This window comes from Schistocerca piceifrons, unplaced genomic scaffold, assembly GCF_021461385.2.
Source record: "Schistocerca piceifrons isolate TAMUIC-IGC-003096 unplaced genomic scaffold, iqSchPice1.1 HiC_scaffold_701, whole genome shotgun sequence".
Classification (NCBI taxonomy): Eukaryota; Metazoa; Arthropoda; class Insecta; order Orthoptera; family Acrididae; genus Schistocerca; species Schistocerca piceifrons.
In genome coordinates, this window is record NW_025728950.1 from 879,609 (window position 1) to 903,500 (window position 23,892).

Consider the following 23,892-nt stretch of genomic DNA (forward strand, 5'->3'; position numbering starts at 1 on the left):
GGGTCACCTGCTGCCGCTGATGGAGCATCCGTACAAATGCCATCCATTGCGTCCGAGGGACCGGCAAGAGCGAGGTCCTCAGCGGACGCCAGAATCTCCACCTCGTCCTCAGAGGCAGAGCTTGTAGGAAGCGGTGGGATCGGTGCCACCGCAATACCGTTGGGCTTGGGGACTTTCTTCTTAGTCTGCTTGTCACGCTGCGCCTTCGGCGGTTCAGGCGGCATGGGCTTCACCGGGTCAGTCTCAGGGACAGACGACGACCGCGAGGCTCGACGACCAGGGACTGGCGGTTGTTTCAACCACTTGCGGGCGTCCGCTTTTCCACTGGTCGGAACTGGTGAAGGGAGAGCCCCAAGGGATCCCTTCCTGGCGAGAGCAGCCGAAGAAGTCTTACGCTTCTCCGGCTGGGAAGGGGGAGCTGATGTCCCCGATGGTTGGGAGGGCGTTGCTCCTGGAGAGGATGGAGCAGGAGCAACAGGGTGTGAAGTGCCCCCCACAAGCAAGGGGGCCGGTGGATGCTGACCGATCGTAGAGCCGATTCGTGATGACGGGAGAACCGTCGTTGCAGCAGCGGCGTAAGTTGACGGCATTGCCACAGGATGGAGCCTCTCATATTTCCGTCTAGCCTCGGGGTAGGTCAGCCGATCCAAGGTCTTATATTCCATTATCTTCCGTTCTTTCTGCAATATCCTACAGTCCGGCGAGCAGGGGGAATGGTGTTCTCCGCAGTTAACACAGATAGGAGGCGGGGCACATGGAGTATCGGGATGCGAAGGACGCCCGCAATCCCGACACGTCATGCTGGAAGTACAGCGAGATGACATGTGCCCGAACTTCCAGCATTTAAAACACCGCATCGGAGGAGGGATATATGGTTTCACATCACAACGGTAAACCATCACCTTAACCTTTTCGGGTAAGACATCACCCTCAAAGGCCAAGATGAAGGCACCGGTGGCGACCTGATTATCCCTCGGACCCCGATGGACGCGCCGGACGAAGTGAACACCTCGTCGTTCGAGGTTGGCGCGTAATTCATCGTCGGACTGCAGAAGAAGATCCCGGTGGAATATAATACCCTGGACCATGTTCAGACTCTTATGCGGCGTGATGCTAACGGAAACATCCCCCAACTTGTCACAATTGAGCAACCTCCGTGACTGGGCAGAGGATGCCGTTTTTATCAACACCGATCCAGACCGCATCTTGGACAAGCCCTCCACCTCACCGAACTTGTCCTCTAAATGCTCTACAAAGAACTGAGGCTTCACGGATAGAAAAGATTCCCCATCAGCTCTGGTACAGACAAGATATCTGGGCGAATACGTCTCAGTGTCACGCAATGCCTGTCGTTCCTCCCATGGTGTGGCGAGGGAGGGGAACGATTTGGGGTCATAAACGTTGCCTTTAAAATGGGCTCTCGAACGCTTAGAGACTGCTGACGGCTGGCCGCCAGCGAGAGATGATGTACCACGCTTCATTGCGGGTCATCCGCCCTGATGCCACCTACTCCGACCAAGGGCCCTCCCCACGGGCGCCACCCAGCCACAGCAAAGGCCACCTGGCAGGATGGCCATTGCCGGGAGTCCTGATGCCCCAGGGAGATGGGCATCTACTCCTTGGCATACGTGGGGAGTGAACGGCGCAGGCATCAGTAGAGCGATCCCTGTGTTGTCAGGGGGCTACAACCAAGAGGGTACATGGCGACCCCACCACAACGGACTGGCTACCGTGCTGGATCTTAGGTGCAAAAATGGCCAAGGTCGTCGTCACAGTTAAAAGAAACACTGCAGAGTGCAGCGTGGTAATCGCCCAAGAGATCGAAAACGAGCGGGACACCATTGCAACGACGAGAAAGACGGCTATAGGTCGAATTGCACGAAGGATACAGTGCACCGTGTAAGGTGCCCTTCCCCAATTGGCTCGCTCTTCGGAATAATTTAGATAGATGGAGGTCAAACCCGAGAGGGGACCATCACATAAGGCCGAAACGTTTGAGACTCCTTTTAGTCGCCTCTTACGACAGGCAGGAATACCGCGGGCCTATTCTAACCCCCGAACCCGCAGGGGGGAATAATTTTTCATACAAGGTTCACACAATTTCCGTGTTACCAATTTCCATATTATCAGTATCATAGAACAGTCTACTCTAGTGATGCCCTGAAGGCCAATATCAAATCTGGGGTATGGGTAAGTCAAGGGTAGTTTGAAAGTCTGAGTGACAAAGATCCAGGGGTACACTCAGGCAATTCTTATACGAGGTGCCTTAGTCAGCCCAGAACACCTTTTGATAACCATGAACCATTGCAACTTTAAGAAATCCTGCAAAAGTAATGGTATATTTCCGGTCAGATTCCGCCAGGCGATGCTGGCTCCAAAGGTAGTCCATGAAAGAGACAGCATCGGTGAGGCAAAGGTCATAGATCGTGAAAATGGTGTGGCCCAAGAGCCACACCATTGCGTTACGTCGTGTTCGTTGGTTGGTCTGAATATCAGGGGTAAGGAACCAGTCGATTGACACATAGTCCAGTGTAGTCCCACCGATCAGCGCTAATAGCACACATGCAAGGTCCCACACTTCTGTGACGTGAGGGCATAAGAGACGATGCTCTCTGGTGTCTACGTCACCACATCGGCCGCAAGCAGCCGAGGGCCATAGGCGGATGGCCACCAGGCGGTGATTAGTGGGTATTAAATTGTTTACAACGCGATACCATAGCGCTGAAACTTCTGTGGGAAGGGCTGGGTGGTTGATATTAGCCCAAGCTTGGTGTCAGATGACCGACGGTCGTCTGTCCTCCAATTTATGTGGTGTGGGCTGGCCTCGAAGCGCCTAGTAAAGGCGCTTCGATGTGCGTGCCTTGTCGGTGGCCACTGTTAGGACGTAACTTTGATTGAGGTAATAGTCCTTGACTGTCGTCATCCGGAATGGAATATGTGTCAAACATACTGGTGCACGCGCCGATTGTGGGCGATAACGGTCGAAAAGCACCGCTGTTGTACCACCTGGGTCAATCTCACGCAAAGTGGCGATACTTTGAATCAGGATTGCCGCACATTTGCGGGGAAAGTCAATGAGTCCAAGGCCACTATCGACCTTTGGCAGTGTACAATTCTGCGCATCAACTTTGAATAGTGCATGCCGCCACAATAGGCAATATACTGTTTGTGAGATGGCTCTGCTGGTTTGTTTCGGTAGCGTATGGAGTTGTGCTACATACTATGCCCGTGATAGGATGTATGTACTAATCAGTTGGATTCGTTGATGGAGGTCGAGTCGTCGATCAGTGTGACTCACGCAAAATCCTCTGATGCGCGTGAGAATCCGCCTGCACGTGAGTGTTAACATGCGCTGCGGACAGTCAGTCACCTCAAGACCCAAGATACGTTGTTCCCCTACAATCCGGTTGCATGGGCGTTCGATGGTCAATGATCGTGGCCCTAGTGGCATTAGCACCATTTTGTTGGATTTTAACATGGCACCGGATGCTCGTTCATAAACGTGGAGGACTCGGCGAACCGAATCGATGTCATTGGCGTTTGCTACAAACACACCTACACCATCCGCGTATGCCGCACTGCGGAAGGTGACGCCTGGGAAAGGAACACCATCGACCATCCATCCGATGTCACGCAGCATGGGGTCCAGCGCCAAAGCGATAAAATACACTGACAAGGGACAGCCTTGTCGAACTGATCGTCTGATGGGAATTGGTCGTGATCTGCAGCCGTTCACAATGATTCTGGAATTTGCTCCATCCAAGAAGTGCCGGATGTCTCTTATGAAGTGCTCCCCGAAACCCTTCCGCGACATAACGGCCAGCAGGTAAGGATGGGAGAAGGCACCGGCGAAATCTAGAGATCAATTGAAGCCGGGGTTCGAGCGTCGGCGGTGGGTGAGTAAGACAGCATCACGGTATATAGAAGCAGCGGTGAAGGTGGTTCGATTCGAAACGCCAGTGTACCTTATTCATTACCTGTTTAAGATGTGAAGCCACACTTCGTGCCACCAACTTATAATCAGTGTTAAGAACACGTCCTTAGCCCGACAGTGACCTGTGACCTTTGGATTAAGGACCATACATACAGCTAGAAAATCGGCGGGTAGCTCGCAACCAGCAAACATCTCCTCGCACGTTTTGCAGAAGCGGTCTCCTAACAGGCCGGAAAACCTAGCACTTCGATTAGTGCCGGAATGGCACAATCGAAGGGCGGTATCCTTGCGGAGTACCGCCAGAGATGAAAAACCGCAGTGTCAGGGCCTAAATGCTTGCAGCGTGTGCGCTCCACATGTGGGAGTGACACACGGTGGTGCGGGCCGATATGGCAACAGGCGACCGTCGAAAACATCACAAAGGCAAGTGCCGGAAGGAACGACCAAATACGAGATCACTCGTCAACATCCCAGTACTACCCTCCATGTCGAGGAGTAAACTGCGACTCCCATTTGAACGCCGCTAGCTGCCAGGGCAGTGGAGAAGCCGTGAGGCCGCCCCACAGCAGCGTCAGGCCGGTGCGAGCTATACTGGCGCGAGCTACACCTAGCCGAGTGCTTACATCGTCCACCGCCTACTGCATATGTGTGTGTGCGTGTGTACACACGTATTCTGCGTGCGTGCGGCGGCGACGACGACGACGACGACGTTCGCGAGGAGCTAAGCTTATAACTCCAAAAAATTTAATTAAAATTATCTGTGCCCGGACCATAAGAGACGCTAACGAGGCATCCGAAGGCACCGTCCTGTGCCCCCATAAATTACCAGCCTAGCGTAATGCGGCTGCAAGTGCCGTCCGGCTAACCGCAAAAAAAAAAAATTCTTAAGATAATCTTAAATTAATGAAAAGAAATCGTGGTGTGTAAGCAACTAACTACTGGGCACATCAACAACTACGACAAGTTTTGCTACCAGCGGAATATCTGATCACTGCAGAAAGTTAACCCATTTCAGGCTGTGTTTTAATTAATTTTAGGTGGGCCGATCCCGGCGGTACTTCAATGCCGGGCCAACCCGCGACAGAGGTGGAGCAAGCCCCTAGCACTCCGTCATAAGCCAAAAATGAGTGTAATATTCTGGTCGTGTGATGCAGGACGTATCAGATATTAAGCTGATAAGACAAATACTACACTTTTTTCCCTCCTACCTCCCCTATAGACCTACCTTTTCCTCTCCAAAAATGCCACCATCCTCTAGTGTCGACGCAGCACGTAAAGCAGGGTGTTGTTAGTAGCAAGACTTATTGCCATAAACCGAAAATAAAAGCGGAGGCATACTCTGCTATGCCTTGGAGGCGACGACACACTACTCAGAAACACACCTCCCTCTCCAGGTGTGAAGCAAGTGATGATGTTAAAAACTAAATAGAAAGAAATAAATAAAGACAGAAATGAAGGCAAAATAAAAAAAAAACAGCGACGGCAGCACACTCAAACGAAACTGGCGAGATAATCCCATCGCCCATAGAATTAACGAAGTAATAATCCTTTAAGATAGATTATGTGTTTTCCAATTTTCCAATAATTTTTCATACAAGGTTCACACAATTTCCGTGTTACCAATTTCCATATTATCAGTATCATAGAACAGTCTACTCTAGTGATGCCCTGAAGGCCAATATCAAATCTGGGGTATGGGTAAGTCAAGGGTAGTTTGAAAGTCTGAGTGACAAAGATCCAGGGGTACACTCAGGCAATTCTTATACGAGGTGCCTTAGTCAGCCCAGAACACCTTTTGATAACCATGAACCATTGCAACTTTAAGAAATCTTGCAAAAGTAATGGTATATTTCCGGTCAGATTCCGCCAGGCGATGCTGGCTCCAAAGGTAGTCCATGAAAGAGACAGCATCGGTGAGGCAAAGGTCATAGATCGTGAAAATGGTGTGGCCCAAGAGCCACACCATTGCGTTACGTCGTGTTCGTTGGTTGGTCTGAATATCAGGGGTAAGGAACCAGTCGATTGACACATAGTCCAGTGTAGTCCCACCGATCAGCGCTAATAGCACACGTGCAAGGTCCCACACTTCTGTGACGTGAGGGCATAAGAGACGATGCTCTCTGGTGTCTACGTCACCACATCGGCCGCAAGCAGCCGAGGGCCATAGGCGGATGGCCACCAGGCGGTGATTAGTGGGTATTAAATTGTTTACAACGCGATACCATAGCGCTGAAACTTCTGTGGGAAGGGCTGGGTGGTTGATATTAGCCCAAGCTTGGTGTCAGATGACCGACGGTCGTCTGTCCTCCAATTTATGTGGTGTGGGCTGGCCTCGAAGCGCCTAGTAAAGGCGCTTCGATGTGCGTGCCTTGTCGGTGGCCACTGTTAGGACGTAACTTTGATTGAGGTAATAGTCCTTGACTGTCGTCATCCGGAATGGAATATGTGTCAAACATACTGGTGCACGCGCCGATTGTGAGCGATAACGGTCGAAAAGCACCGCTGTTGTACCACCTGGGTCAATCTCACGCAAAGGGGCGATACTTTGAATCAGGATTGCCGCACATTTGCGGGGAAAGTCAATGAGTCCAAGGCCACTATCGACCTTTGGCAGTGTACAATTCTGCGCATCAACTTTGAATAGTGCATGCCGCCACAATAGGCAATATACTGTTTGTGAGATGGCTCTGCTGGTTTGTTTCGGTAGCGTATGGAGTTGTGCTACATACTATGCCCGTGATAGGATGTATGTACTAATCAGTTGGATTCGTTGATGGAGGTCGAGTCGTCGATCAGTGTGACTCATGCAAAATCCTCTGATGCGCGTGAGAATCCGCCTGCACTTGAGTGTTAACATGCGCTGCGGACAGTCAGTCACCTCAAGACCCAAGATACGTTGTTCCCCTACAATCCGGTTGCATGGGCGTTTGATGGTCAATGATCGTGGCCCTATTGGATTTTAACATGGCACCGGATGCTCGTTCATAAACGTGGAGGACTCGGCGAACCGAATCGATGTCATTGGCGTTTGCTACAAACACACCTACACCATCCGCGTATGCCGCACTGCGGAAGGTGACGCCTGGGAAAGGAACACCATCGACCATCCATCCGATGTCACGCAGCATGGGGTCCAGCGCCAAAGCGATAAAATACACTGACAAGGGACAGCCTTGTCGAACTGATCGTCTGATGGGAATTGGTCGTGATCTGCAGCCGTTCACAATGATTCTGGAATTTGCTCCATCCAAGAAGTGCCGGATGTCTCTTATGAAGTGCTCCCCGAAACCCTTCCGCGACATAACGGCCAGCAGGTAAGGATGGGAGAAGGCACCGGCGAAATCTAGAGATCAATTGAAGCCGGGGTTCGAGCGTCGGCGGTGGGTGAGTAAGACAGCATCACGGTATATAGAAGCAGCGGTGAAGGTGGTTCGATTCGAAACGCCAGTGTACCTTATTCATTACCTGTTTAAGATGTGAAGCCACACTTCGTGCCACCAACTTATAATCAGTGTTAAGAACACGTCCTTAGCCCGACAGTGACCTGTGACCTTTGGATTAAGGACCATACATACAGCTAGAAAATCGGCGGGTAGCTCGCAACCAGCAAACATCTCCTCGCACGTTTTGCAGAAGCGGTCTCCTAACAGGCCGGAAAACCTAGCACTTCGATTAGTGCTGGAATGGCACAATCGAAGGGCGGTATCCTTGCGGAGTACCGCCAGAGATGAAAAACCGCAGTGTCAGGGCCTAAATGCTTGCAGCGTGTGCGCTCCACATGTGGGAGTGACACACGGTGGTGCGGGCCGATATGGCAACAGGCGACCGTCGAAAACATCACAAAGGCAAGTGCCGGAAGGAACGACCAAATACGAGATCACTCGTCAACATCCCAGTACTACCCTCCATGTCGAGGAGTAAACTGCGACTCCCATTTGAACGCCGCTAGCTGCCAGGGCAGTGGAGAAGCCGTGAGGCCGCCCCACAGCAGCGTCAGGCCGGTGCGAGCTATACTGGCGCGAGCTACACCTAGCCGAGTGCTTACATCGTCCACCGCCTACTGCATATGTGTGTGTGCGTGTGTACACACGTATTCTGCGTGCGTGCGGCGGCGACGACGACGACGACGACGTTCGCGAGGAGCTAAGCTTATAACTCCAAAAAATTTAATTAAAATTATCTGTGCCCGGACCATAAGAGACGCTAACGAGGCATCCGAAGGCACCGTCCTGTGCCCCCATAAATTACCAGCCTAGCGTAATGCGGCTGCAAGTGCCGTCCGGCTAACCGCAAAAAAAAAAAATTCTTAAGATAATCTTAAATTAATGAAAAGAAATCGTGGTGTGTAAGCAACTAACTACTGGGCACATCAACAACTACGACAAGTTTTGCTACCAGCGGAATATCTGATCACTGCAGAAAGTTAACCCATTTCAGGCTGTGTTTTAATTAATTTTAGGTGGGCCGATCCCGGCGGTACTTCAATGCCGGGCCAACCCGCGACAGAGGTGGAGCAAGCCCCTAGCACTCCGTCATAAGCCAAAAATGAGTGTAATATTCTGGTCGTGTGATGCAGGACGTATCAGATATTAAGCTGATAAGACAAATACTACACTTTTTTCCCTCCTACCTCCCCTATAGACCTACCTTTTCCTCTCCAAAAATGCCGCCATCCTCTAGTGTCGACGCAGCACGTAAAGCAGGGTGTTGTTAGTAGCAAGACTTATTGCCATAAACCGAAAATAAAAGCGGAGGCATACTCTGCTATGCCTTGGAGGCGACGACACACTACTCAGAAACACACCTCCCTCTCCAGGTGTGAAGCAAGTGATGATGTTAAAAACTAAATAGAAAGAAATAAATAAAGACAGAAATGAAGGCAAAATAAAAAAAAAACAGCGACGGCAGCACACTCAAACGAAACTGGCGAGATAATCCCATCGCCCATAGAATTAACGAAGTAATAATCCTTTAAGATAGATTATGTGTTTTCCAATTTTCCAATAATTTTTCATACAAGGTTCACACAATTTCCGTGTTACCAATTTCCATATTATCAGTATCATAGAACAGTCTACTCTAGTGATGCCCTGAAGGCCAATATCAAATCTGGGGTATGGGTAAGTCAAGGGTAGTTTGAAAGTCTGAGTGACAAAGATCCAGGGGTACACTCAGGCAATTCTTATACGAGGTGCCTTAGTCAGCCCAGAACACCTTTTGATAACCATGAACCATTGCAACTTTAAGAAATCTTGCAAAAGTAATGGTATATTTCCGGTCAGATTCCGCCAGGCGATGCTGGCTCCAAAGGTAGTCCATGAAAGAGACAGCATCGGTGAGGCAAAGGTCATAGATCGTGAAAATGGTGTGGCCCAAGAGCCACACCATTGCGTTACGTCGTGTTCGTTGGTTGGTCTGAATATCAGGGGTAAGGAACCAGTCGATTGACACATAGTCCAGTGTAGTCCCACCGATCAGCGCTAATAGCACACGTGCAAGGTCCCACACTTCTGTGACGTGAGGGCATAAGAGACGATGCTCTCTGGTGTCTACGTCACCACATCGGCCGCAAGCAGCCGAGGGCCATAGGCGGATGGCCACCAGGCGGTGATTAGTGGGTATTAAATTGTTTACAACGCGATACCATAGCGCTGAAACTTCTGTGGGAAGGGCTGGGTGGTTGATATTAGCCCAAGCTTGGTGTCAGATGACCGACGGTCGTCTGTCCTCCAATTTATGTGGTGTGGGCTGGCCTCGAAGCGCCTAGTAAAGGCGCTTCGATGTGCGTGCCTTGTCGGTGGCCACTGTTAGGACGTAACTTTGATTGAGGTAATAGTCCTTGACTGTCGTCATCCGGAATGGAATATGTGTCAAACATACTGGTGCACGCGCCGATTGTGAGCGATAACGGTCGAAAAGCACCGCTGTTGTACCACCTGGGTCAATCTCACGCAAAGGGGCGATACTTTGAATCAGGATTGCCGCACATTTGCGGGGAAAGTCAATGAGTCCAAGGCCACTATCGACCTTTGGCAGTGTACAATTCTGCGCATCAACTTTGAATAGTGCATGCCGCCACAATAGGCAATATACTGTTTGTGAGATGGCTCTGCTGGTTTGTTTCGGTAGCGTATGGAGTTGTGCTACATACTATGCCCGTGATAGGATGTATGTACTAATCAGTTGGATTCGTTGATGGAGGTCGAGTCGTCGATCAGTGTGACTCATGCAAAATCCTCTGATGCGCGTGAGAATCCGCCTGCACTTGAGTGTTAACATGCGCTGCGGACAGTCAGTCACCTCAAGACCCAAGATACGTTGTTCCCCTACAATCCGGTTGCATGGGCGTTTGATGGTCAATGATCGTGGCCCTATTGGATTTTAACATGGCACCGGATGCTCGTTCATAAACGTGGAGGACTCGGCGAACCGAATCGATGTCATTGGCGTTTGCTACAAACACACCTACACCATCCGCGTATGCCGCACTGCGGAAGGTGACGCCTGGGAAAGGAACACCATCGACCATCCATCCGATGTCACGCAGCATGGGGTCCAGCGCCAAAGCGATAAAATACACTGACAAGGGACAGCCTTGTCGAACTGATCGTCTGATGGGAATTGGTCGTGATCTGCAGCCGTTCACAATGATTCTGGAATTTGCTCCATCCAAGAAGTGCCGGATGTCTCTTATGAAGTGCTCCCCGAAACCCTTCCGCGACATAACGGCCAGCAGGTAAGGATGGGAGAAGGCACCGGCGAAATCTAGAGATCAATTGAAGCCGGGGTTCGAGCGTCGGCGGTGGGTGAGTAAGACAGCATCACGGTATATAGAAGCAGCGGTGAAGGTGGTTCGATTCGAAACGCCAGTGTACCTTATTCATTACCTGTTTAAGATGTGAAGCCACACTTCGTGCCACCAACTTATAATCAGTGTTAAGAACACGTCCTTAGCCCGACAGTGACCTGTGACCTTTGGATTAAGGACCATACATACAGCTAGAAAATCGGCGGGTAGCTCGCAACCAGCAAACATCTCCTCGCACGTTTTGCAGAAGCGGTCTCCTAACAGGCCGGAAAACCTAGCACTTCGATTAGTGCTGGAATGGCACAATCGAAGGGCGGTATCCTTGCGGAGTACCGCCAGAGATGAAAAACCGCAGTGTCAGGGCCTAAATGCTTGCAGCGTGTGCGCTCCACATGTGGGAGTGACACACGGTGGTGCGGGCCGATATGGCAACAGGCGACCGTCGAAAACATCACAAAGGCAAGTGCCGGAAGGAACGACCAAATACGAGATCACTCGTCAACATCCCAGTACTACCCTCCATGTCGAGGAGTAAACTGCGACTCCCATTTGAACGCCGCTAGCTGCCAGGGCAGTGGAGAAGCCGTGAGGCCGCCCCACAGCAGCGTCAGGCCGGTGCGAGCTATACTGGCGCGAGCTACACCTAGCCGAGTGCTTACATCGTCCACCGCCTACTGCATATGTGTGTGTGCGTGTGTACACACGTATTCTGCGTGCGTGCGGCGGCGACGACGACGACGACGACGTTCGCGAGGAGCTAAGGTTATAACTCCAAAAAATTTAATTAAAATTATCTGTGCCCGGACCATAAGAGACGCTAACGAGGCATCCGAAGGCACCGTCCTGTGCCCCCATAAATTACCAGCCTAGCGTAATGCGGCTGCAAGTGCCGTCCGGCTAACCGCAAAAAAAAAAAATTCTTAAGATAATCTTAAATTAATGAAAAGAAATCGTGGTGTGTAAGCAACTAACTACTGGGCACATCAACAACTACGACAAGTTTTGCTACCAGCGGAATATCTGATCACTGCAGAAAGTTAACCCATTTCAGGCTGTGTTTTAATTAATTTTAGGTGGGCCGATCCCGGCGGTACTTCAATGCCGGGCCAACCCGCGACAGAGGTGGAGCAAGCCCCTAGCACTCCGTCATAAGCCAAAAATGAGTGTAATATTCTGGTCGTGTGATGCAGGACGTATCAGATATTAAGCTGATAAGACAAATACTACACTTTTTTCCCTCCTACCTCCCCTATAGACCTACCTTTTCCTCTCCAAAAATGCCACCATCCTCTAGTGTCGACGCAGCACGTAAAGCAGGGTGTTGTTAGTAGCAAGACTTATTGCCATAAACCGAAAATAAAAGCGGAGGCATACTCTGCTATGCCTTGGGGGCGACGACACACTACTCAGAAACACACCTCCCTCTCCAGGTGTGAAGCAAGTGATGATGTTAAAAACTAAATAGAAAGAAATAAATAAAGACAGAAATGAAGGCAAAATAAAAAAAAAACAGCGACGGCAGCACACTCAAACGAAACTGGCGAGATAATCCCATCGCCCATAGAATTAACGAAGTAATAATCCTTTAAGATAGATTATGTGTTTTCCAATTTTCCAATAATTTTTCATACAAGGTTCACACAATTTCCGTGTTACCAATTTCCATATTATCAGTATCATAGAACAGTCTACTCTAGTGATGCCCTGAAGGCCAATATCAAATCTGGGGTATGGGTAAGTCAAGGGTAGTTTGAAAGTCTGAGTGACAAAGATCCAGGGGTACACTCAGGCAATTCTTATACGAGGTGCCTTAGTCAGCCCAGAACACCTTTTGATAACCATGAACCATTGCAACTTTAAGAAATCTTGCAAAAGTAATGGTATATTTCCGGTCAGATTCCGCCAGGCGATGCTGGCTCCAAAGGTAGTCCATGAAAGAGACAGCATCGGTGAGGCAAAGGTCATAGATCGTGAAAATGGTGTGGCCCAAGAGCCACACCATTGCGTTACGTCGTGTTCGTTGGTTGGTCTGAATATCAGGGGTAAGGAACCAGTCGATTGACACATAGTCCAGTGTAGTCCCACCGATCAGCGCTAATAGCACACGTGCAAGGTCCCACACTTCTGTGACGTGAGGGCATAAGAGACGATGCTCTCTGGTGTCTACGTCACCACATCGGCCGCAAGCAGCCGAGGGCCATAGGCGGATGGCCACCAGGCGGTGATTAGTGGGTATTAAATTGTTTACAACGCGATACCATAGCGCTGAAACTTCTGTGGGAAGGGCTGGGTGGTTGATATTAGCCCAAGCTTGGTGTCAGATGACCGACGGTCGTCTGTCCTCCAATTTATGTGGTGTGGGCTGGCCTCGAAGCGCCTAGTAAAGGCGCTTCGATGTGCGTGCCTTGTCGGTGGCCACTGTTAGGACGTAACTTTGATTGAGGTAATAGTCCTTGACTGTCGTCATCCGGAATGGAATATGTGTCAAACATACTGGTGCACGCGCCGATTGTGAGCGATAACGGTCGAAAAGCACCGCTGTTGTACCACCTGGGTCAATCTCACGCAAAGGGGCGATACTTTGAATCAGGATTGCCGCACATTTGCGGGGAAAGTCAATGAGTCCAAGGCCACTATCGACCTTTGGCAGTGTACAATTCTGCGCATCAACTTTGAATAGTGCATGCCGCCACAATAGGCAATATACTGTTTGTGAGATGGCTCTGCTGGTTTGTATCGGTAGCGTATGGAGTTGTGCTACATACTATGCCCGTGATAGGATGTATGTACTAATCAGTTGGATTCGTTGATGGAGGTCGAGTCGTCGATCAGTGTGACTCATGCAAAATCCTCTGATGCGCGTGAGAATCCGCCTGCACTTGAGTGTTAACATGCGCTGCGGACAGTCAGTCACCTCAAGACCCAAGATACGTTGTTCCCCTACAATCCGGTTGCATGGGCGTTTGATGGTCAATGATCGTGGCCCTATTGGATTTTAACATGGCACCGGATGCTCGTTCATAAACGTGGAGGACTCGGCGAACCGAATCGATGTCATTGGCGTTTGCTACAAACACACCTACACCATCCGCGTATGCCGCACTGCGGAAGGTGACGCCTGGGAAAGGAACACCATCGACCATCCATCCGATGTCACGCAGCATGGGGTCCAGCGCCAAAGCGATAAAATACACTGACAAGGGACAGCCTTGTCGAACTGATCGTCTGATGGGAATTGGTCGTGATCTGCAGCCGTTCACAATGATTCTGGAATTTGCTCCATCCAAGAAGTGCCGGATGTCTCTTATGAAGTGCTCCCCGAAACCCTTCCGCGACATAACGGCCAGCAGGTAAGGATGGGAGAAGGCACCGGCGAAATCTAGAGATCAATTGAAGCCGGGGTTCGAGCGTCGGCGGTGGGTGAGTAAGACAGCATCACGGTATATAGAAGCAGCGGTGAAGGTGGTTCGATTCGAAACGCCAGTGTACCTTATTCATTACCTGTTTAAGATGTGAAGCCACACTTCGTGCCACCAACTTATAATCAGTGTTAAGAACACGTCCTTAGCCCGACAGTGACCTGTGACCTTTGGATTAAGGACCATACATACAGCTAGAAAATCGGCGGGTAGCTCGCAACCAGCAAACATCTCCTCGCACGTTTTGCAGAAGCGGTCTCCTAACAGGCCGGAAAACCTAGCACTTCGATTAGTGCTGGAATGGCACAATCGAAGGGCGGTATCCTTGCGGAGTACCGCCAGAGATGAAAAACCGCAGTGTCAGGGCCTAAATGCTTGCAGCGTGTGCGCTCCACATGTGGGAGTGACACACGGTGGTGCGGGCCGATATGGCAACAGGCGACCGTCGAAAACATCACAAAGGCAAGTGCCGGAAGGAACGACCAAATACGAGATCACTCGTCAACATCCCAGTACTACCCTCCATGTCGAGGAGTAAACTGCGACTCCCATTTGAACGCCGCTAGCTGCCAGGGCAGTGGAGAAGCCGTGAGGCCGCCCCACAGCAGCGTCAGGCCGGTGCGAGCTATACTGGCGCGAGCTACACCTAGCCGAGTGCTTACATCGTCCACCGCCTACTGCATATGTGTGTGTGCGTGTGTACACACGTATTCTGCGTGCGTGCGGCGGCGACGACGACGACGACGTTCGCGAGGAGCTAAGGTTATAACTCCAAAAAATTTAATTAAAATTATCTGTGCCCGGACCATAAGAGACGCTAACGAGGCATCCGAAGGCACCGTCCTGTGCCCCCATAAATTACCAGCCTAGCGTAATGCGGCTGCAAGTGCCGTCCGGCTAACCGCAAAAAAAAAAAAATTCTTAAGATAATCTTAAATTAATGAAAAGAAATCGTGGTGTGTAAGCAACTAACTACTGGGCACATCAACAACTACGACAAGTTTTGCTACCAGCGGAATATCTGATCACTGCAGAAAGTTAACCCATTTCAGGCTGTGTTTTAATTAATTTTAGGTGGGCCGATCCCGGCGGTACTTCAATGCCGGGCCAACCCGCGACAGAGGTGGAGCAAGCCCCTAGCACTCCGTCATAAGCCAAAAATGAGTGTAATATTCTGGTCGTGTGATGCAGGACGTATCAGATATTAAGCTGAGAAGACAAATACTACACTTTTTTCCCTCCTACCTCCCCTATAGACCTACCTTTTCCTCTCCAAAAATGCCGCCATCCTCTAGTGTCGACGCAGCACGTAAAGCAGGGTGTTGTTAGTAGCAAGACTTATTGCCATAAACCGAAAATAAAAGCGGAGGCATACTCTGCTATGCCTTGGGGGCGACGACACACTACTCAGAAACACACCTCCCTCTCCAGGTGTGAAGCAAGTGATGATGTTAAAAACTAAATAGAAAGAAATAAATAAAGACAGAAATGAAGGCAAAATAAAAAAAAAAACAGCGACGGCAGCACACTCAAACGAAACTGGCGAGATAATCCCATCGCCCATAGAATTAACGAAGTAATAATCCTTTAAGATAGATTATGTGTTTTCCAATTTTCCAATAATTTTTCATACAAGGTTCACACAATTTCCGTGTTACCAATTTCCATATTATCAGTATCATAGAACAGTCTACTCTAGTGATGCCCTGAAGGCCAATATCAAATCTGGGGTATGGGTAAGTCAAGGGTAGTTTGAAAGTCTGAGTGACAAAGATCCAGGGGTACACTCAGGCAATTCTTATACGAGGTGCCTTAGTCAGCCCAGAACACCTTTTGATAACCATGAACCATTGCAACTTTAAGAAATCTTGCAAAAGTAATGGTATATTTCCGGTCAGATTCCGCCAGGCGATGCTGGCTCCAAAGGTAGTCCATGAAAGAGACAGCATCGGTGAGGCAAAGGTCATAGATCGTGAAAATGGTGTGGCCCAAGAGCCACACCATTGCGTTACGTCGTGTTCGTTGGTTGGTCTGAATATCAGGGGTAAGGAACCAGTCGATTGACACATAGTCCAGTGTAGTCCCACCGATCAGCGCTAATAGCACACATGCAAGGTCCCACACTTCTGTGACGTGAGGGCATAAGAGACGATGCTCTCTGGTGTCTACGTCACCACATCGGCCGCAAGCAGCCGAGGGCCATAGGCGGATGGCCACCAGGCGGTGATTAGTGGGTATTAAATTGTTTACAACGCGATACCATAGCGCTGAAACTTCTGTGGGAAGGGCTGGGTGGTTGATATTAGCCCAAGCTTGGTGTCAGATGACCGACGGTCGTCTGTCCTCCAATTTATGTGGTGTGGGCTGGCCTCGAAGCGCCTAGTAAAGGCGCTTCGATGTGCGTGCCTTGTCGGTGGCCACTGTTAGGACGTAACTTTGATTGAGGTAATAGTCCTTGACTGTCGTCATCCGGAATGGAATATGTGTCAAACATACTGGTGCACGCGCCGATTGTGGGCGATAACGGTCGAAAAGCACCGCTGTTGTACCACCTGGGTCAATCTCACGCAAAGTGGCGATACTTTGAATCAGGATTGCCGCACATTTGCGGGGAAAGTCAATGAGTCCAAGGCCACTATCGACCTTTGGCAGTGTACAATTCTGCGCATCAACTTTGAATAGTGCATGCCGCCACAATAGGCAATATACTGTTTGTGAGATGGCTCTGCTGGTTTGTTTCGGTAGCGTATGGAGTTGTGCTACATACTATGCCCGTGATAGGATGTATGTACTAATCAGTTGGATTCGTTGATGGAGGTCGAGTCGTCGATCAGTGTGACTCATGCAAAATCCTCTGATGCGCGTGAGAATCCGCCTGCACTTGAGTGTTAACATGCGCTGCGGACAGTCAGTCACCTCAAGACCCAAGATACGTTGTTCCCCTACAATCCGGTTGCATGGGCGTTTGATGGTCAATGATCGTGGCCCTATTGGATTTTAACATGGCACCGGATGCTCGTTCATAAACGTGGAGGACTCGGCGAACCGAATCGATGTCATTGGCGTTTGCTACAAACACACCTACACCATCCGCGTATGCCGCACTGCGGAAGGTGACGCCTGGGAAAGGAACACCATCGACCATCCATCCGATGTCACGCAGCATGGGGTCCAGCGCCAAAGCGATAAAATACACTGACAAGGGACAGCCTTGTCGAACTGATCGTCTGATGGGAATTGGTCGTGATCTGCAGCCGTTCACAATGATTCTGGAATTTGCTCCATCCAAGAAGTGCCGGATGTCTCTTATGAAGTGCTCCCCGAAACCCTTCCGCGACATAACGGCCAGCAGGTAAGGATGGGAGAAGGCACCGGCGAAATCTAGAGATCAATTGAAGCCGGGGTTCGAGCGTCGGCGGTGGGTGAGTAAGACAGCATCACGGTATATAGAAGCAGCGGTGAAGGTGGTTCGATTCGAAACGCCAGTGTACCTTATTCATTACCTGTTTAAGATGTGAAGCCACACTTCGTGCCACCAACTTATAATCAGTGTTAAGAACACGTCCTTAGCCCGACAGTGACCTGTGACCTTTGGATTAAGGACCATACATACAGCTAGAAAATCGGCGGGTAGCTCGCAACCAGCAAACATCTCCTCGCACGTTTTGCAGAAGCGGTCTCCTAACAGGCCGGAAAACCTAGCACTTCGATTAGTGCTGGAATGGCACAATCGAAGGGCGGTATCCTTGCGGAGTACCGCCAGAGATGAAAAACCGCAGTGTCAGGGCCTAAATGCTTGCAGCGTGTGCGCTCCACATGTGGGAGTGACACACGGTGGTGCGGGCCGATATGGCAACAGGCGACCGTCGAAAACATCACAAAGGCAAGTGCCGGAAGGAACGACCAAATACGAGATCACTCGTCAACATCCCAGTACTACCCTCCATGTCGAGGAGTAAACTGCGACTCCCATTTGAACGCCGCTAGCTGCCAGGGCAGTGGAGAAGCCGTGAGGCCGCCCCACAGCAGCGTCAGGCCGGTGCGAGCTATACTGGCGCGAGCTACACCTAGCCGAGTGCTTACATCGTCCACCGCCTACTGCATATGTGTGTGTGCGTGTGTACACACGTATTCTGCGTGCGTGCGGCGGCGACGACGACGACGACGTTCGCGAGGAGCTAAGGTTATAACTCCAAAAAATTTAATTAAAATCATCTGTGCCCGGACCATAAGAGACGCTAACGAGGCATCCGAAGGCACCGTCCTGTGCCCCCATAAATTACCAGCCTAGCGTAATGCGGCTGCAAGTGCCGTCCGGCTAACCGCAAAAAAAAAAAAAATTCTTAAGATAATCTTAAATTAATGAAAAGAAATCGTGGTGTGTAAGCAACTAACTACTGGGCACATCAACAACTACGACAAGTTTTGCTACCAGCGGAATATCTGATCACTGCAGAAAGTTAACCCATTTCAGGCTGTGTTTTAATTAATTTTAGGTGGGCCGATCCCGGCGGTACTTCAATGCCGGGCCAACCCGCGACAGAGGTGGAGCAAGCCCCTAGCACTCCGTCATAAGCCAAAAATGAGTGTAATATTCTGGTCGTGTGATGCAGGACGTATCAGATATTAAGCTGATAAGACAAATACTACACTTTTTTCCCTCCTACCTCCCCTATAGACCTACCTTTTCCTCTCCAAAAATGCCGCCATCCTCTAGTGTCGACGCAGCACGTAAAGCAGGGTGTTGTTAGTAGCAAGACTTATTGCCATAAACCGAAAATAAAAGCGGAGGCATACTCTGCTATGCCTTGGGGGCGACGACACACTACTCAGAAACACACCTCCCTCTCCAGGTGTGAAGCAAGTGATGATGTTAAAAACTAAATAGAAAGAAATAAATAAAGACAGAAATGAAGGCAAAATAAAAAAAAAAAACAGCGACGGCAGCACACTCAAACGAAACTGGCGAGATAATCCCATCGCCCATAGAATTAACGAAGTAATAATCCTTTAAGATAGATTATGTGTTTTCCAATTTTCCAATAATTTTTCATACAAGGTTCACACAATTTCCGTGTTACCAATTTCCATATTATCAGTATCATAGAACAGTCTACTCTAGTGATGCCCTGAAGGCCAATATCAAATCTGGGGTATGGGTAAGTCAAGGGTAGTTTGAAAGTCTGAGTGACAAAGATCCAGGGGTACACTCAGGCAATTCTTATACGAGGTGCCTTAGTCAGCCCAGAACACCTTTTGATAACCATGAACCATTGCAACTTTAAGAAATCTTGCAAAAGTAATGGTATATTTCCGGTCAGATTCCGCCAGGCGATGCTGGCTCCAAAGGTAGTCCATGAAAGAGACAGCATCGGTGAGGCAAAGGTCATAGATCGTGAAAATGGTGTGGCCCAAGAGCCACACCATTGCGTTACGTCGTGTTCGTTGGTTGGTCTGAATATCAGGGGTAAGGAACCAGTCGATTGACACATAGTCCAGTGTAGTCCCACCGATCAGCGCTAATAGCACACATGCAAGGTCCCACACTTCTGTGACGTGAGGGCATAAGAGACGATGCTCTCTGGTGTCTACGTCACCACATCGGCCGCAAGCAGCCGAGGGCCATAGGCGGATGGCCACCAGGCGGTGATTAGTGGGTATTAAATTGTTTACAACGCGATACCATAGCGCTGAAACTTCTGTGGGAAGGGCTGGGTGGTTGATATTAGCCCAAGCTTGGTGTCAGATGACCGACGGTCGTCTGTCCTCCAATTTATGTGGTGTGGGCTGGCCTCGAAGCGCCTAGTAAAGGCGCTTCGATGTGCGTGCCTTGTCGGTGGCCACTGTTAGGACGTAACTTTGATTGAGGTAATAGTCCTTGACTGTCGTCATCCGGAATGGAATATGTGTCAAACATACTGGTGCACGCGCCGATTGTGGGCGATAACGGTCGAAAAGCACCGCTGTTGTACCACCTGGGTCAATCTCACGCAAAGTGGCGATACTTTGAATCAGGATTGCCGCACATTTGCGGGGAAAGTCAATGAGTCCAAGGCCACTATCGACCTTTGGCAGTGTACAATTCTGCGCATCAACTTTGAATAGTGCATGCCGCCACAATAGGCAATATACTGTTTGTGAGATGGCTCTGCTGGTTTGTTTCGGTAGCGTATGGAGTTGTGCTACATACTATGCCCGTGATAGGATGTATGTACTAATCAGTTGGATTCGTTGATGGAGGTCGAGTCGTCGATCAGTGTGACTCACGCAAAATCCTCTGATGCGCGTGAGAATCCGCCTGCACGTGAGTGTTAACATGCGCTGCGGACAGTCAGTCACCTCAAGACCCAAGATACGTTGTTCCCCTACAATCCGGTTGCATGGGCGTTCGATGGTCAATGATCGTGGCCCTAGTGGCATTAGCACCATTTTGTTGGATTTTAACATGGCACCGGATGCTCGTTCATAAACGTGGAGGACTCGGCGAACCGAATCGATGTCATTGGCGTTTGCTACAAACACACCTACACCATCCGCGTATGCCGCACTGCGGAAGGTGACGCCTGGGAAAGGAACACCATCGACCATCCATCCGATGTCACGCAGCATGGGGTCCAGCGCCAAAGCGATAAAATACACTGACAAGGGACAGCCTTGTCGAACTGATCGTCTGATGGGAATTGGTCGTGATCTGCAGCCGTTCACAATGATTCTGGAATTTGCTCCATCCAAGAAGTGCCGGATGTCTCTTATGAAGTGCTCCCCGAAACCCTTCCGCGACATAACGGCCAGCAGGTAAGGATGGGAGAAGGCACCGGCGAAATCTAGAGATCAATTGAAGCCGGGGTTCGAGCGTCGGCGGTGGGTGAGTAAGACAGCATCACGGTATATAGAAGCAGCGGTGAAGGTGGTTCGATTCGAAACGCCAGTGTACCTTATTCATTACCTGTTTAAGATGTGAAGCCACACTTCGTGCCACCAACTTATAATCAGTGTTAAGAACACGTCCTTAGCCCGACAGTGACCTGTGACCTTTGGATTAAGGACCATACATACAGCTAGAAAATCGGCGGGTAGCTCGCAACCAGCAAACATCTCCTCGCACGTTTTGCAGAAGCGGTCTCCTAACAGGCCGGAAAACCTAGCACTTCGATTAGTGCCGGAATGGCACAATCGAAGGGCGGTATCCTTGCGGAGTACCGCCAGAGATGAAAAACCGCAGTGTCAGGGCCTAAATGCTTGCAGCGTGTGCGCTCCACATGTGGGAGTGACACACGGTGGTGCGGGCCGATATGGCAACAGGCGACCGTCGAAAACATCACAAAGGCAAGTGCCGGAAGGAACGACCAAATACGAGATCACTCGTCAACATCCCAGTACTACCCTCCATGTCGAGGAGTAAACTGCGACTCCCATTTGAACGCCGCTAGCTGCCAGGGCAGTGGAGAAGCCGTGAGGCCGCCCCACAGCAGCGTCAGGCCGGTGCGAGCTATACTGGCGCGAGCTACACCTAGCCGAGTGCTTACATCGTCCACCGCCTACTGCATATGTGTGTGTGCGTGTGTACACACGTATTCTGCGTGCGTGCGGCGGCGACGACGACGACGACGACGTTCGCGAGGAGCTAAGGTTATAACTCCAAAAAATTTAATTAAAATTATCTGTGCCCGGACCATAAGAGACGCTAACGAGGCATCCGAAGGCACCGTCCTGTGCCCCCATAAATTACCAGCCTAGCGTAATGCGGCTGCAAGTGCCGTCCGGCTAACCGCAAAAAAAAAAAATTCTTAAGATAATCTTTAATTAATGAAAAGAAATCGTGGTGTGTAAGCAACTAACTACTGGGCACATCAACAACTACGACAAGTTTTGCTACCAGCGGAATATCTGATCACTGCAGAAAGTTAACCCATTTCAGGCTGTGTTTTAATTAATTTTAGGTGGGCCGATCCCGGCGGTACTTCAATGCCGGGCCAACCCGCGACAGAGGTGGAGCAAGCCCCTAGCACTCCGTCATAAGCCAAAAATGAGTGTAATATTCTGGTCGTGTGATGCAGGACGTATCAGATATTAAGCTGATAAGACAAATACTACACTTTTTTCCCTCCTACCTCCCCTATAGACCTACCTTTTCCTCTCCAAAAATGCCACCATCCTCTAGTGTCGACGCAGCACGTAAAGCAGGGTGTTGTTAGTAGCAAGACTTATTGCCATAAACCGAAAATAAAAGCGGAGGCATACTCTGCTATGCCTTGGGGGCGACGACACACTACTCAGAAACACACCTCCCTCTCCAGGTGTGAAGCAAGTGATGATGTTAAAAACTAAATAGAAAGAAATAAATAAAGACAGAAATGAAGGCAAAATAAAAAAAAAACAGCGACGGCAGCACACTCAAACGAAACTGGCGAGATAATCCCATCGCCCATAGAATTAACGAAGTAATAATCCTTTAAGATAGATTATGTGTTTTCCAATTTTCCAATAATTTTTCATACAAGGTTCACACAATTTCCGTGTTACCAATTTCCATATTATCAGTATCATAGAACAGTCTACTCTAGTGATGCCCTGAAGGCCAATATCAAATCTGGGGTATGGGTAAGTCAAGGGTAGTTTGAAAGTCTGAGTGACAAAGATCCAGGGGTACACTCAGGCAATTCTTATACGAGGTGCCTTAGTCAGCCCAGAACACCTTTTGATAACCATGAACCATTGCAACTTTAAGAAATCTTGCAAAAGTAATGGTATATTTCCGGTCAGATTCCGCCAGGCGATGCTGGCTCCAAAGGTAGTCCATGAAAGAGACAGCATCGGTGAGGCAAAGGTCATAGATCGTGAAAATGGTGTGGCCCAAGAGCCACACCATTGCGTTACGTCGTGTTCGTTGGTTGGTCTGAATATCAGGGGTAAGGAACCAGTCGATTGACACATAGTCCAGTGTAGTCCCACCGATCAGCGCTAATAGCACACGTGCAAGGTCCCACACTTCTGTGACGTGAGGGCATAAGAGACGATGCTCTCTGGTGTCTACGTCACCACATCGGCCGCAAGCAGCCGAGGGCCATAGGCGGATGGCCACCAGGCGGTGATTAGTGGGTATTAAATTGTTTACAACGCGATACCATAGCGCTGAAACTTCTGTGGGAAGGGCTGGGTGGTTGATATTAGCCCAAGCTTGGTGTCAGATGACCGACGGTCGTCTGTCCTCCAATTTATGTGGTGTGGGCTGGCCTCGAAGCGCCTAGTAAAGGCGCTTCGATGTGCGTGCCTTGTCGGTGGCCACTGTTAGGACGTAACTTTGATTGAGGTAATAGTCCTTGACTGTCGTCATCCGGAATGGAATATGTGTCAAACATACTGGTGCACGCGCCGATTGTGAGCGATAACGGTCGAAAAGCACCGCTGTTGTACCACCTGGGTCAATCTCACGCAAAGGGGCGATACTTTGAATCAGGATTGCCGCACATTTGCGGGGAAAGTCAATGAGTCCAAGGCCACTATCGACCTTTGGCAGTGTACAATTCTGCGCATCAACTTTGAATAGTGCATGCCGCCACAATAGGCAATATAGTGTTTGTGAGATGGCTCTGCTGGTTTGTTTCGGTAGCGTATGGAGTTGTGCTACATACTATGCCCGTGATAGGATGTATGTACTAATCAGTTGGATTCGTTGATGGAGGTCGAGTCGTCGATCAGTGTGACTCATGCAAAATCCTCTGATGCGCGTG

At 49.8% G+C, this 23,892-nt stretch overlaps 6 pseudogenes; all 6 read right to left on the reverse strand.

The window, feature by feature from the left end:
• Positions 1-4,966: 4,966 nt before the first annotated feature.
• Positions 4,967-5,177, reverse strand: LOC124769452 (annotated as a pseudogene).
• Positions 5,178-8,388: 3,211 nt separating this feature from the next.
• LOC124769453 lies at positions 8,389-8,599 on the reverse strand (annotated as a pseudogene).
• Positions 8,600-11,810: 3,211 nt separating this feature from the next.
• On the reverse strand, positions 11,811-12,021 carry LOC124769454 (annotated as a pseudogene).
• A 3,209-nt stretch (positions 12,022-15,230) lies between these two features.
• On the reverse strand, positions 15,231-15,441 carry LOC124769594 (annotated as a pseudogene).
• Positions 15,442-18,652: 3,211 nt separating this feature from the next.
• LOC124769455 lies at positions 18,653-18,863 on the reverse strand (annotated as a pseudogene).
• A 3,233-nt stretch (positions 18,864-22,096) lies between these two features.
• Positions 22,097-22,307, reverse strand: LOC124769458 (annotated as a pseudogene).
• Positions 22,308-23,892: the final 1,585 nt, after the last annotated feature.